Below are 16,596 nucleotides of genomic sequence, written 5' to 3' on the forward strand. Positions count from 1 at the left end.
ACTTTAAATTTACCATTTTAACCACTTTTAAGTGTATAGTTCAGTGGCATTAAGTACATTCACATTTTTTTTGGTAACCATCACCCCTCTCATCTCCAGAATTTTTTCATCTTCCCATACTGAAAGTCCTTACCCATTAAGCAAAAATTCCTCACTTCTCTTCCACAGTCCCTGGCAACCACCATTCTGCTTTCTGTCTCTATAAATTTGATGCTCTAGGAACCTCATCTTTGCTGTATCATTGAGTATGTGTTCTTTTTTGACCAACTTATTTCACCTAGCATAATGTCTTCAAGGTTTATCCATTTTTTAGCACACACCAAAATTTCCTTCCTTTTTAAGGCTGCATAATATTCCACTGTATGTATATACCTCATTTTGTTTATCTGTTCATCCACTGATTGACACTTTTGTTGCTTCCACCTTTGGTTATTGTGAGTATTGCTGTTATGGACATGGGTGGACAAATACCTGTTCAAGTAGCTGCTTTTAATTCTTTTGGGCATATGCCCTGAAGTGGCATTGCTGGATCATATGGCAATTCTATTTTTAATTTTTTGAGGAATCTCCATACTATTTTCCATAGCAGCTGCAGTATTTTACATTCCAACCAGCAGTGCATGAGGGATCCAATTTCTCCACTTCCTGGCCAACACTTGTTTTTTTTTGTTTTGTTTTTTGGATAATAGCCATCCTCACAAATGAAATGATATCTATTATGGTTTTGATTTGCATTTTTCCTAGTGAGTAGTGATGTTGAGCATCTTTTCATGTGCTTATTAATCATTTTTATATCTTCTTTGGAAAAATGCCTGTTCAAGTCATTTTTTAGTTGGGTTGTTTGTTTTGTTGTTGAGTTGTAGGAGTTCATTATAAATTCTGGATGTGAACTACTTATCAGATAAATGATTTTCAAATAGTTTCTTCCATTCAGTGTGTTGCCTTTTTATGCTTTGAAAATGTCCTTTGATACGTTGTCATTTATCAAATGTCATTTGATGATCAAAAGTTTTTAATTTTGATAAAGTCCAATTTATTTTTTTTTTCTTTTGTTGCCTTGCTTGGTGTCACATCCAAGAAATCATTGCCAAATCCCATGTCATGAAGTCTTCCCTGTTTCCTTGTAAATATTTTACGGTTTTAGGTTTTACAGTTACCTCTCTGATTTATTTTGAGTTCATTTTTGTATGTGATGTAATGTAAGGATCCAACTTCATTCTTTCTTCTTTTTCTTTTTGGCCACATCAATGGCATATGAAAGTTCCCAGGCTAGGGATCGAGTCCCAGCCATGACTGTGACCTATGCCACAGCTATGGCAACACTAGATCCTTAACCCACTGTGCCAGGCCAGGGATCAAACCTGCACTTGAGCAGTGACCCAAGCTGCTGTAAAGACATCGCCAGATCCTTAACCTGCTGTGCCACAGTGGGAACTCCCCAACTTCATTCTTCTGCATATGTGTATCCTATTTTCCAAGCACCATTTGTTGAAAAGGCTATCCTCTTATGAAATAAAATGATGTCAGCTCTTATAAAAACAAAAAATAAAGTCATAGTTATTAGGAGCTTTAAAAACAAAGTTACAGTTGTCATGTGAAAGTAAATGTTTTTTAATTTGAATTTTTTTATGGCTGGTGAGGAAAAATTAAGGCTTAAAAAAACCTTTTTTTTAATCACATGTCACATTCCAAATATTTATATATACTATCTCATTTAATCCTCATAAAACCTACATATAAGTGGTCAAAAGAGTTCGAACCCAGGCCTAACTCCAAAATTTTGTTCATTATCCCACTATAGCATGTATATAATAAACCATTGAACTTACTTTAAATATGAGGTGTTTGTCTAAAATATGATAGATCAATTCATTTTTGGGAGTTTTACGAGGCTTAGGGATTTCTGTGTTAAAGCTATACTTTCCAAATGGCTGTGATATTTAAAATGCAGAGTCTTGCTTTTTTCCCCTTCTCAGATTGCTTTGTGATCCTCTTTCTATTCCAATACATCACTGGTAATAACACTGAACTGGAACTAATTGGAGAAAGAGAAGCCGAAACTGCAGTGTTCTTAGTTAAGGGTCGATAAACACAGGCCTTTCACTTGAAGTAGTTGATGGAGCTTCAGAAGTACAGTCTTCAGACCGGACTGCCATGTGATCCACTCCCAATATATCCCTCAGTTTATCTGCAGCTCTTTAGGCACTAGCCAGTATTTATGGGCAAACCAAAACAAAATGAGTGTCCTTGATTTTTCAAGTATGGGTACATTTAGATGATGCTTTGAAATTTGTTCTTATCAGTCTCAATTGATAAAAAAATTTTAAGAGAAAAAAGCAACTCGAGTAAAGATTTTGGTATCAGCCTCTTCCCGAGTGGAGCATTGATGTCAACCTAAAGGGAAGAAATTGTTCGGAGAGGCTTGTCTTAAAAGGCTAGATAGGAACACGGTGCCATTTGGTGCGAGGCCCCACTGACAGATTTACTGCCTGCTTGGAGCTGAGGCCGCAGCGTGATGGAAGTGGCAGGTGAGGGCTGCAGCGAAGATTCCCATGCTCCGTGCATATGTGTAACTGGCAACACCCAGGGTCACAGAGGGGCAGGCCTGTGTTTACAGCCAGGATTTGTGGGCGAAGAAAGTTATTTTTTTCTTATCCCTCACAGCAGAGAACTCTTCTCATTGCTGGGCTAGACGACATTCCCGAGTGACCAAACCAAAGATGAGCACTGGGGCTTTAGCAATAATGTAGCGATTATGTTTTAACCAAAGTTCTACAGCATGAAAAAAAAAAAAAAATCACAAATGCCAGAAAATTAAGCTAGCCTGTTTGCCCACCATGTTCAATAAAAGGCACTTGATGTAAGCTAATGGCTATTAGGGCAGGGACATGATGTCTCTCCCTTCTATAAATGGCACTGATAATAAAGTATAATATGCAGAATTTCAAACTCACTGGATTCATAATGAATTAAACTTTTTTTTTTTCCTGCACCCGTGGCATATGGAGGTTCCCAGGCTAGGGGTCCAATCGGAGCTCCTGCTGCCAGCCTACACCACAGCCACAGCAATGCGGGATCCAAGCCACATCTTTGACTTACACCACAGCTCATGGCCATGCCAGATCCTTAACCCACTGAGCGAGGCCAGGGATCGAACCTGCAACCTCGTAGTTACTAGTCGGATTCATTTCCACTGCGCCACAATGGGAACTGCATAATGAATTAAACTCAGGTTAAAAACTATATACCAGGTAGTTGTTAGAGCCCCCCCCATTGAAGTGGAATCATGCCACCTAAATTTATTAGAAGTTGTAAATGCATCCAGTCAAAAGGAAAAAGTGACTATTAAGGACATAGAACTACAGATTCAAGGGGATCTCTTGGACAGACAGATTATGCAGGAGTGTAGAGAGACCGCAATAGGAGCTAAGATGCCATCATAAAGAGAATTCTGCACAAAAAATGCTGGAAAGCATGTCCTTCAGTATGTGCTGACATTCTAAGAAGCTCCACATACTACTGACTTTCCTTAAAAAAAAATTTCAGCTCAATTAATTAGGGAGCATCACTATCCCCATACACTATTAAAACACATAAAATTAGTAATTTGCTAACTAGATTGGTAGTTAATTTTTGGAAGATAAAAATACATACAGTATTTTAAATTGGTAGCATTATCATTTTTATACTAATATATCATGTAGTCAGATTTGCGAATAACTGTTTGTCCCAGTTTCTTTATTTTTAGGTCAGTTTTTAGATGATGTGGTCTTGTACAGCAGTCCTTCCTTTCTGAATCCACAGTACTCAGCCCAGTGCTTGGATCCTGTCCCTTAGGTGCTTAGTTGAGTGTGTATCCAATCTTAGTGTGTTTAAAAGGGAACACCTCAAGCATTCGTGCCAGGGCTTTTGTTCTTTGAGTCCATTCTCACCTTGTGGCTCACTTAAAATGTTTATGTTTGCTTTGATGTGCTCAGAGAAGCAGCAGAACTGATTTTGCTCATTGAGAGGTGCATACGTTTGTGGCGGGGAAGTTTTGAAATCATCTGATAATGATATTGAGCTCCTACCAGAATAGTACAAGTGGAGGAGTTATGAGAAAAAAGACCGAGACACAGAGCTTTTAGGGAAACTCCGTTAGTCTATCTCTTGATTAGTATCTGTCGTATAAATGCAAAAAAACTGCTAATATAGCACTTTTCACATTATATTGTAATTATCTGTTTCTGAGTCTCTCTGCCTCCCTCCATCTCTCTCTTTTGTTTTACAAATTTTAAGTTAAATTTATTTATTTATTTATTTATTTATTTATTCATCTCTCTCTCTCAGTAGTGTGTGAGATTCACAAAGCAGGTAATATATGTCTGATTTATCTTTGCCCAGTATTTAGTGCCTGATACTTACCAGATACCCAATAATTATTAATTAAACTAGTAAAACAAATGAGTACAAACAGAATCTTATAGTGCATATTGGGAAACCGTGTGTGTGTATATGTGTGTCTAGCTTTACTTATATATGTATAATTTTATATAATTATGTATATTTTAATATAGTATGCATATATGATATTGGTATATTTTTTTCTGCTTTGGTGCATAGTGGAATAACATTCAGTGTGATTGGCTAGTTGAAAAATTAAATGAAGAGCAATTCTCGATTGTCACTCCACGAGTTCTAAGAGTTTGCAAGGACGTACAGTAACATAACAGAAAGGTTTTATAGCCCTATTTTTAGTGGTTCTTGGAATGTTTATTCTCTATAGAAATATTATTGCTCCCATATTTTGAAAAAGAATGGAAAAAATCTCAGCATTATTTATGCAGAATGCCTGCGGTATTCATGAAGGGAGAATGGAACTTAGAGCTGTTCATATACCTTAATGTGAGAAGAAGGCTCAGACCATCTTACATTTTGTTTTTCATGGAAGCAATGGCATCACTGTATCACTGTATGAGCCCCTTCCTCCCCCGCCCTCCCCCCCCACTGCGATACTCACACATGCAAAAAGAATGCAAAATTTAAGGCAAGGTAAGTGAGTATAGCTGATCTGATTAGGATATGCTCCTTAATAGGCTGCTTGGTCCTCAAAAAAAAAGCATTAAGCTGTTTGAGCACGTTTCTTTCGGGACCTGAGGAAATGGGGTGGAGGAAAGCCAAGGAACTTGTCATGGACCTGTAGGGCATAGAGACCCTTATTCTTTTTTAAAATTTTATTTTATTTTAATTTTACAGCTGTACCTGGGGCGTAGTTCCTGGGCCAGGAATTGAATCCAAGCCACAGCTGTGACCAGTGGCAATGCTGGATCCTTAACCCACTGTGGCAAGATGGGGTTCAAACCTGCACCTCCACAGTGACCCAAGCTGCTGCAGTTAGATTCTTAACCCGCTGCACCACAGTGGGAACTCCACCTCTTTATTGCAGTATTTCAGCTGCCTTGGTGCTTTATCAACCCTCTTCTTAAGCAAGCTCTTTATACATTTCCTGGTATGAATTTTTCTTATCACATCACATTAGATCATTTTTTGTTATCAGTTTATTTGAGACATCGTCAGAGACACAAGTTGCTTATTTTATCTGTGTTAGGGATAAATTGAATGGAATGTTCATAATGCATACAGTTGGAATCACAACCGGCACTTTTTGCTGAAAATGTAAATTATTTCTGCATTCGGGCAATGAAATGTAAATATTTTGTAATAAGCATGGGTGCATGTTAAGTTTGGAATTCGATTTGATAGCTGCCAGTAATTTAAAGTCTTAAGTATTATTAAATACTACATAGAGCAGCTCTTTGATTGTATTGCATAAAAGAGTACTGTGTGGGTTTTGGAAATGGGAATTCAATCCTCTGTAGTTCAGAGCTATTCACAGCTCCCCAATTCCCCTTCCCCTTGGAAGAAATAGTTCATTTGTCCATTTATTGTCCTTAATTATGTCATTGGTCAATATCAGTTTTCCACTAAGATATCAGACAAAGGTACCTCAGGACTCTTCTCCATGTCTATTTATTAGATTTTTTTTTTTTTTTTTTTGGCCGCACCTGTGACTTATGGATGTTCCTGGGCCAGGGATCGAACCCATGCCATAGAAGCAACCAAGCCACTTCAGTGACAGTGCTGTATCCTTACCCCGCTGTTCCACAGGAGAACTCCTATTTATTAGAAAGATTTTGTGATAGCTATTGAAGAGTTTGTGGTATTTATTTAAGCAAGATCATATGCATCCATATTGTCAGCAGAGTGACATAGTATCACTTTCATTTTCCATCATGCCAGCTGGTGATGTCATAAAGAGTGCTGCCTAGTTCTCAATACTGTCTGATTTATAGTTTACTATGCGCAAATCTCCCATAGCATTTTTCTGATATGCCAGGGGATTAACAAGAAAGCTGACTGAGGAGCGGATACCAAGTTCTGGACTAGAGCATGTCCTAATCACTTGGCTTTTATAAGTAGAGCTGCAGTAGAAATGTACTAATATGATATCAAGTGTTAATAGAGGGATGCTATCATGAGGATGCTGGTTCAAAAAAAAAAGTCTTAATAGAGAAAAAAGGGATTTTAAGCTGTTAATAAAGCGTCTTATGATTTTCATGTTGCAGGATAATAATTTGGAGTAAGATTTAGTCAAGTAAAGCAATTCTTCTTTATGCAGAATTTATGCAGACTTTATGAGCCTCGAGGGTGTTTTAAAGAGACATGGGACACCATCAAGAATCTCCTTGTCCAGGATCCATTTAAGAAGGCAAAGTGGTTTTTTTTTTTTTTTTTTTGAGGAACATTTGAAAAAAAAATGGTAACTTTAACACTACCATGGAAGACCATGTGTGTGAATAGTACAAAAAATAATTCTACTAAAGCACCATATATTCTGGCTTTCTTTAAAATAAGTTAGTTTCACAGAGAAATACATTTTTCCACAGAGTCCTTAAAAGTTTTAAGTTCAGTCTTTGAATTTTGTTCAAAGAGCAGTCTCAGGACTATAATTTGTGTATTTTTTAATGTAATTGTAGTGAACTACATGGGAGGGAATGGAATTACAATTTGCCATCACTACCAAAGCTTAATGTTCCTTGATTTGTATACCACTATTTACCAAATATTTCATTAAACTCTGAATCCATATTGTTGTTGGTCAAAACTTCATTGAAGAAACCAGTTGATTAGTAGCGTTTAAAAAGCAAAAATAAGAATAAAGTCAAATTTGCAAACAGAGAAATTAATCTCTACTAGAAAGGCAGCCTTTTGAGGCTTTATGAAGAATCGGGTGTCTGAGGCACTCTGCTCTTTCAGTTTGTTGAGCACAGCAGTGTCTGGTTGGAAAAAAAAATCTCACTACAACACATACATGCCTTGTTTGGTAATCCCTGCAGTTATCTGAGAAGTTTTGGCTCACCACGGCAGCACGCTTTGTTCAGCCTGCTCTAGTCTTATGCAATGGTTTTATATTTTGTTTCAGACTTGTTTGTCATGAGCTGTTTAATAGCTATTTTGGCACCTACTAATATAGTAATCTTAGTCACTTATGTTTGTATAGGATTTTAGATCAGTTGTTCTCCAAAGTGTGGCCCCTTGTCTAGCAGCAGCAGCAGCAGCATTACCTGGGAAATTGTCAGCAGTGCAAATTCCCAGGCCCCAACTGAGAAATATTGAATGAAAACTCTGGGAGTGGGACCTAGTCATCTGTTTTAATCGGCCCACCAAGTGACGTTTGACAGCCTTTGGCTTACAGTTTTCAAAGTGTTTTCACTTTGGTATTAGGTTGTAGGGCGCTGATTCTGTTTTACAGGGGACTCTAAGGCTTAGGGAAGTTGACTGATGTGTTAGTGACAGAATTTGGACTTGAATCATATTCTTTTTGCCCCAAAATGTACTGTTCTTTCCATCTCATGCTCTGTTCCCTCTTGTCAAAGTGACTCAAACCATGAGAAGTGAGGGGTTGGGGAACAGACCCAGGCTCTCCTTACAACTCGATGGTGACTGTGTCTGAGTTTTAGGAGTAACTGGCTTAAGGGGCAAGATTATTTTACTTCCCTTCAGTGGGCAGGCAGGAAATGTGAATTTTGCATAGCTGTGATTCCTGTCAAGTCCAAGGAATCAAGTCACGGTCTTGGAGACGCCAGACTGGAGATGCTAGTTCTCTAGGAAAATGCCCACCACCCTGGCCGTGTTATTTATTGCCACGTCCAAGATTTTCACGCTGCAGTGACGATAGGGTGTAAGGGGCATTAATGGCTGCATACAAAGTGGGTGATAGTGTGCAGAGTAGTTAAAGTGAGATTTAATTTATGATATACAATATTAATTTGGAAAAAAGCGGATTATAATTTGCTTTCTATGCTGATCCCACTTCAAAAACAATCCTGAGAAATTCTAATTATTACTAAGTTCCCCCAATTATTTCTTTCCTTACGATTTCTTTGAAGGAAGGAAAACCTTAAACACAAAAGAGAAAGGTGATCAGGTTCCTCTTCTTGTAAAATATCAATTAGCATAAAAAGTGCCTCAAAAAAATCTGCATTGTGCTCACGTACTGTTCCCTCACTGTTTTGCCCCTGTGATATATATCATGAAATGTGAAATACCTGAGTTTCTGAAAACTAGTACTTTGGAAAGGAAGCAGAGAACCCATTTTACTTGATTTGAAATCACAAAGTATTTGGTTAGCATTTTAACCAGATGTATTTTTCTCCCATCTCCTGCTTCCGAGCCTAATTTTAGAAAAAATTATAATAAGTCTGGAAAGGAAGACTATTTTCTTATTCATTCTTTGCAGTGTGATTTGCAAAATGGTAAAAATAATTATTATGATAGAATTTTTAGTATAGAGCTTTAAAATTTTTAAATAATTTCCATGTATATATTTTTGTTTAATTTTCACAATAGCAATATGGTTTAATTTTTTTTTTTTTGACTGCACCCAAAGAATATGGAAGTTCCCAGACCAGGGATTGAATCCAAGTTGCAGCTGCAGCCTACGCCACAGCTGTGGCCACATCGGATCCTTAACCCACTGGGCAGGCCAGGAATAGAACCTGTGACACTGCAGAGACAACACCAGATCCTCAGCCCACTGTGCCACACCAGGAACTCCCTGATTTCGTTTTTGTTATGTCTTATTAGATAGGGGAAGATACAGGGGAGGTGAAGTGAATTTTCAAAACCGAGTAGGAAGTCAGGCCCTCTGACTTGATCCCATTTTAGCAGTATATCACATGGAATATCTTACTTTTTTCTTAACATGTTTAAGCATAAATAATTATCCCAGATTGTCCTGTTTCTTTCAAGACTAAGACACTTAAAAGAGTTTTGTTCTTCTTCAGGTCCTGAGTATTTTCCAGCTCATTTGCCTACTGGCTAGCCAATAGCAGAGAGACATGTTAGTTTTCAAGAATGTAAAAGCTTGGCAGCTTTCGTTTGAAGTTCTGAATGTGTGTGCATGACACATTAGCTGTGAAATAGATGTTCATGTTTCTTTTCTCCTTATGGAAAAATAAATTCAAATCATTGGTTTTCCTTTCTCCTAGGGAGGAGTTGTGGTTGGTGATATTGCCCCCATACAGCACAACATTGCTATTGGTCCCACATGATCTTCCCCAACTTTGTCAGCCCCCATCAAGAAGTGAGGTCTATTTCCCCTTCTCTTGAAGCTAAGCAAGCTTTTGGGAAACTTTCCATAACATTCAGCTGAGTGATAGGACGTCAGAGTACATGTCTTCTCAAGAGAGGGCCTAAGAATGGTAAGGCTTCCTCTGGATCTCTCTCTCTTTTGGAGTCTTGTCCTAGGAAACTAAATACCATATTGTGAAGAAGCCAAGCATCTGCATGGAAGAGCCATATCTAGGTGGTCAGGCCTCAGCTCCAGCTGAGGGCCAAGCCACCAGCCAAAATCAACCACCAAATACGCGAATGAAGGAGTCTTCGGAGGATGTCTAGCCCTCAGCCTTCCAGGCACCCTGTTTGATGCTAAGTGGATTAAAAATGAACCATCCTTGCTGGGCTCTGTGCACATTGCAGATTCATGAGAAAAAGAGTATTTGGTGATTTTTTTGTGTAGTGATAGATAAATGGAAGCGTGCATGCTCTAGAAAAAAGGTTAAAGCAGCACTTCATGTAATTACAAAAAGAGAAAGGAATCTGTTGCACATATACAAAATACTTCTGAAAGCCAGATCTCGTAAATGTCTACAGTTCTATTGGAAACTAATGTATTAGCCAAAGGAAGGAAAAATTTCCAGCTCTCAGAATCACCCCCACTTTTTTTTTTTTTTTTTTTTTTTTTTCACTCTGCACACCAATACGCAACAACATCTTAAAGATCCTCACCACTTTTCCTTCCCAAGTCCCAATTCCACCAGTCCTTCTTGGATTTCCTGTCAGTCCTGTCTGTGGCCAGGATAAGAAACAGTATTTCCAAGAAGACGATTGACCCCATGATGTTCTTTCTAGCTCAGCACTAAAAATCCTGGATGTAGATCTGAGCTAAAATGGCCTGAGAAGAGAGCCTAACTGAAACGAAGTGGTCTTTTCAGATGCCACTGAATTATTTAAACCAGTCAAATAAGCAGTTTAGTTGATTAGTTGGCTTTATTTTTCCTTTAATGTAAAAAGGTTATCAGTGGTGAACATCTGATATCACAAGAAGAGTTAATGGTTGTGAGGACTGCGTGTTAATTTATTTAAAACACTCAGAGTAGTCCCTGCAGAGTAAACAGTATTTGTATATGTGTGTATTATAATTGATTATGACTGTCAAATCTGTTATTATTTATTCAAAGATTGAAGTGATGCTCACTTGTGATTTCCTACTCTGGATCAGAAGAGAATTAAGAAAGCAGTGCATTTTACTTTTCAGGTAATTAGAAAATAATTCCATAAGTTTTCAAAGTAAATGAAAAACAGTTTAGGGAGATGGTTTTTCTAAAATTGTGAAGCCCTATTTGGCTGATGCCACTAGAGACGAGGCTGACAGTAAGTCAGGATTTCTGGAAGCACCACAGTCTTTGTACACAAAGACAAGATATGTAGGAACCTTCTAATTTTGGGTAGTTGTTGCTTATGTAATTCCTATGCGGCAATGGCCTGAGAGTCTGGGACTCCCCTATCCATCCCTCCCCCTGCCTCAAATTACAGAAGCTCTGTCAAAGTTAGAAAACAGGCCACAGGACCATTCTGATACCAACTGCAAAACCTGAGGGTTCAAAAACTACCCTCGGGTAGGAGGAGTCACAGGACTCACTGGAAATTCTTAGACTCATAGTAACAGTTTGCGGGGAAAGGATAAAAATTAAAAAAAAAAAAAAATTCAGCCAGGGGGAGAGATTCATGGGGCAGCATCCAGGAAAGTCCCAAACAAGGCCCTTGTAGTTATTCTTTCCTCATGCGGTCATGGACAGTGCGACTCTTCTGCAGTGATGTGAGACAGTACCTGGGGCCTACCACCGACTAGGCAAGTTCACCTGAGGCTTGCGTCTCTGGTTTTAATTGTAGTTTGATTATGAAGTTGACTACCAGAGTGTCTGGCCTTTAGTCTCCACCTGCTCTGGAGGTAGTGGCCACCGCATGGCCCAGGGCCCCATCAGAAGTCACGTTGTTAGAGTGTGTGGGGTGGCCCCAAACCCCCAACTTAGCAAAGACACCCTCCCCAGTGATCATCTCCCAGCAGACAAGGGCAAGGACCAACCCTCTCTTTGGGTAAGGTTAATTCTTTCCCACATACTCTGAGGTCGAACTCTTCCAGGCGACTGAGTATCTGATCTGTTTATTTCCCCTCACTCTTGGGTAAGGAGAGGAGTTGGTCCTGATCACCTAAGAGGTGTTGCAAAAGATGTGTTTTATTGCCTTCTCTTAAATAGTTGTCATGGTTTGGTGTTAACTTCCAGTGTTTTATCGGTGGGGGGGGGTGTGAAGGAAGTATGCAACAGCTTGGAAGCTTTTCAGCACAGATTGTAAGGTAAATGGTCTGGTTCTCATGCAGGAACTTGAGGCCCAACACAGTCATTAAACTGTTGAGTTTCTCTTTGTTTTCTACATGTTGCACTAGACTTGTCCTTATGCATCAGTACTGCTTCTTTTCTTCCCCTAAACATTATCATGTTCTCTGCTCTCCCCGCCACTGGTGGTTTAGAGGGTACAATTGTTGATTTGAGAATAATACATAAAATGTGTGTGTGTGTGTGTGTGTGTGTGTGTGTGTGTGTATGTATATGTATATATATATAGAGAGAGAAAGAGGTCTATATATATTTGTCAGAACAGGCTTGGTGAACGACTTGACTCAAAACTATTAATATTGGATTATTTGAACTGAAAGTTTTTGCTTTATCTTATTCCACTCACTTATTCATTCAGCGTTTATTAAACTGCTGTCATGTGCCAAGTTGCTGATATGCACACAAATGTAAATGCAATATATCCACAGTGGGGAACTTTGCAAAAATACACATGACCTTTCTTCCTTTATTCTCTACTCTTTACTTTCCTGTGTTCTGTTAGTTTTTTAGGATGGGGTAGGAAGGGCCTGGAAAGTGAATGTATATATACAAAGAGGTCTCTAAATGATCCTCTTACCTCTTTTCCAACTACCATTAAGAACTGCCATCAGCAGTTTACAGTATAAAGGTGGGGGAGCAGAGAGAAATAAATAATTACAACCCTCCAGATGAAATACTAATGGGGTATATTAAAGATATTATTAAATGCATTACAATGTTTGGCTCACATTTCTGGAGTGAAGAGACAGCATGGAGGAATAGATTTATTGTAATTTATTTTCTAGTAGACAACAGATAACCAGGAAAACTAATTTAAAAGAGAATTGAAAGGAAAAAAGATGTATTCAGTTATTTTTAAAGTTAGCACTTTTTTTTTTTTTTTTTTGGTTTTTTGAGTTGATGCTTGCCAGGTACTTGGTATGGGTCATTTTCATGATTAAATTGAATGGTGAGTTATTGATAAGGATGGGTGTTGTAACCATAGAACAACATACGGTTTCAGAGAATAAAATTAGGTGGCTTCACAACAGTAGACATTTTAAAAATGCAGTTGATTGTGTAACATCATTCATAGGCATTTTACTATAAGTAGGAAAATAGGCCTTTTTTTTTTTTTCTTTTTCATTAAAAAGAAATCTATATAGATGTAGCCTGGAGAGGATGAAAGTGTCGGTTTTTACATTTAAGGATTTGTGCTTTATGAGCCTTGATACGTTAATGCTTCCTCTGGGGCTCTTCTGGATGAGCACATTGCACAGGTGGCCCATTGAATTTATAGACACAATAACTTAACGGGAGAAATAAGAGGCCAGAGCATTTGTGGCACATGGGATGCAGCTGCCTTGGCCACTTAACAGCCGACATAAGTTTTATGTGACACAGCCACTTACTGAGACACAGGAGACACTCTTTTCTTCCTGGGACCCCAACCTGCTGCTTTTTTCACTCTTCCTTCCCTCCAGCACAGACCATGCAAAGCCCCGAAAGCTGTTTTGTCAAAATCTGAACTAAGCAAATTAATTTATAATAATTTATGAAGTTCTGAAGCTTCTTGGAATGAACATCTGTTAAATGCAGCTTCGCTTTGTAACATTCTAAGACGCGGTGAGTTAAACAGTTCAGAGGCTCGGAAACTTGAAAAAGTTAAAGTGCCCATGTCTAACATACGTTTGAAAAAGCCAGAGAACGAGGGTTTGCAAATGAAACTGATTATTTTATCATCTACATTTTAAATAACACTTGAGGGTGGGAGTTACAGTGCTCTGACAAGAATATCCTCAAGACCATTGGAGTCTCTATGGCCAAACATTGTTGAGAATAAAAAAAAAAATTATTATGCGTAAACCCTGCTACCCCCATCCACAATCTAAAATTTAAAAGGCAGAATTATTTGTGGGAAAATGCTTCTAAAGATTCCTCTGCCAGGCTAATCTAAGTTAGTGCCATCCTCAACAAGGAGGTGGTTTCGAGCAGCAGTCTCACAAGTAAGGACTGTGGGCTCTGGAAAGAGATGAAACCATGAAAGAAATGGAGAGACGTAGAGAAAGAGTAAGACATGAAGCGAGTGTAACTGAGAAATGGTGAATGATAGAAAGGAGGCAAAAATAATGTTTTCTTTGCAGGCAAGATAATTTATTAAGATACTAAATTTATTTTTTCTTTTTCCTCTAGTATTTTTCCCCAGGTCCAAACCTGTAGCCAGACCATGGTGTCCTTGGGGTTTTGTTTAGAGGGCAAACAGAAGTTATTTGAAACAACCTGTGCTTTTGGATGTTATTTTCTAGAAGTGTGAACTCTTTGAGGAAAGAGAGCTGGGACTAAGAACTTGAGGCTAGGGGAGGCCGGGAATCTCCCCAGCTGGGAGTAGAAAGTCCTTGGGGGGCAGTGCCTGCCAGATGGGCCCTAGAGGCAGGCCCTTGGCCTCCACTTTCCAGCCTCAGCCAAGTTCTCGCATTATCTGTGGCAGCAAGTTGCCAGGGCCCCGTGTAAGCTTGGACAAGGGTCATCTCTACACCAGCCAATGCAGGGAGAAGTCTGGAGGAGTCTTCCTGATGCACCAACACCGCATGAGACTTCTGGACCATTCCAATACCTGTATGGAGTAAGGAACTCCCTCCAGTAATAACTGAGGGAAAATTCCTTGCCTTCCAATGGGTAAGGGCTCAGATTAGTTTTTGGTTTCACATTCCTCTCTGCTACATTTGGTTTGTGGACTTGGACTCTTCCTTTTTAAGTAACTCTCGTGTCCATTCTTACCCACTTCTCCTGTCTTATTTCTAGCAGAAAAAAAATCCACAGATATTTAAACTTATATACATATGTATATATTCAGTTATTTTTAACCTTTTCCCCACAAATGATTTTAGACAATGTAGACAGTTTGCTTGGAAATTTAGCAATTCCATCATGATCTCCACATTGAATAATAAAATATGGCTAAAAAATGGACCAACTGATTTGAAACAAGAGCTAAATTTAAATTTATCTGCATGATATTTTCATGAGTCAGCATAATGTAGCAGTTAATGAACTTCAGCTCTGAGGCCACATGTACCTGAGATTCAATCACAGCTTTTCTTAATGCTGTCATATTGGGAAAGTTAATTTATTTTTTTCCTCAGTTGTATAGGGTTGTTGTGAGGATGGTCCATAAATGTAGAGTTAGGCACTTGAGCAGTGCTTGGCATAGAACTGATGTTTAATGTTTAAGAATAGTAGCTTTTATTTGCTTGCCACTAAAGAGTCCTGCTTTCAAGAACTTAAGCTATATCCATGTGAAGCAACAGACTGATATGTTCATAGCAAGTCATGATCCTTGGTTCCTTTAAGTTAGACTCTAGAAGTAGCAGTGGATTGCACCAAAGTATTAACATCGTTTTTCCAGTGTTCTCTTACTTTTTTGGTATTTGGGTGTGTGTGTTTGCCTGTGTGCGTGCGCACAAGCACCCACATTCATACACTGAAAGAACGTAAGGTAACTTACTCTCCATTGTTTAGTGGATGTGGATGTCCACATACTGGCCTCATAAGTGTAGTGCACCAATTTAAAAACTAACCACTTCAGGCTACATAGAATCCATGGCAGGACTAGCTAATGCATTTTTAGAGTATTTTTAATGCAATACATAATGTATTCTGATAGAAATGATTTTTCTTAAGGGACATCCTATAAAAAGTGATGCTTACTTGTTCTGTGGGGTATTTTTATAAGTATAGTCTTGATTTGAATAATAATATAGCTTCTACCTTATGTTTATGAAAAGAGATCTTTTTACTTGAGAAATTATTGTAGTTCATAAAAATGATTAGCCAAGAATAATCGAGCATGTTTAATAGAGTAAGACATGTGGAGTTCCCATTGTGGCTCAGTGGTTAACGAACCCGACTAGTATCCATGAGGATGTGTGTTCAATCCCTGGCCTTGCTCAGTGGGTTAAGGACCCAGGGTTGCTGCGAGTTGTGGTGTAGGTTGCAGATGTGGCTCGGATCCTGAGTTGCTGTGGCTTTGGTATAGGCCGGCAGCTACATCTCCGATTCGACCCCTATCCTGGGACCCTCCATATTCATCGGGTGTGGCCCTAAAAAGATAAAAAGACAAAGAAAAAAATAGAGTAAGATATGTATTTATTAATTAACAGTTAATTTAGTGTGACTTAATAGTTCACAAAATACAAATAACCAACAGGATCATTTGGTCCTTCCTCACTAAAAGTGGGCAGAACTCTTGGTCAGTTGAGGCTGGCAATGGCTCTTCCTTGAAAGTCTGCTAATCATAAGAATTGAATATGAATTGTGAATTCTGTTTCTCCTCTTGCAAATGTTTAAAAGTTCTGTCTCGAAGGTTCTCTCTTTGCTTCCTATTACCTTCCAGATCTAGGCAAATATTGGATTGTAAGGAAATTTTGCTCTGATGACATATGCTGTCAGTGAAACTTCTTGTGTTTACCCTGGAAATAATGACTGTCTTTGAAAGGCCAGTTTGTTTTCTGTCTCCTGGAGTTCATGACAGAGTAGGGAGAGAAGCTCAGCATGTTCTAGGTCAGGTTTTTCCTGAAAAAGATTTTTGTTTTTCCTTGAAAAAGTTGTGGAGGGGAAACAT

General features: G+C 38.6%; 1 long non-coding RNA gene across 16 annotated transcripts in view; it reads left to right on the plus strand.

Moving 5' to 3' along the window:
• LOC102158976 overlaps nucleotides 1-16,596 on the plus strand; it is a 977,225-nt gene that overhangs the window by 339,077 nt on the left and 621,552 nt on the right. The window lies entirely within an intron of this gene.

The sequence above is a fragment of the Sus scrofa genome, chromosome 8 (genome assembly GCF_000003025.6).
Source record: "Sus scrofa isolate TJ Tabasco breed Duroc chromosome 8, Sscrofa11.1, whole genome shotgun sequence".
NCBI lineage: Eukaryota > Metazoa > Chordata > Mammalia > Artiodactyla > Suidae > Sus > Sus scrofa.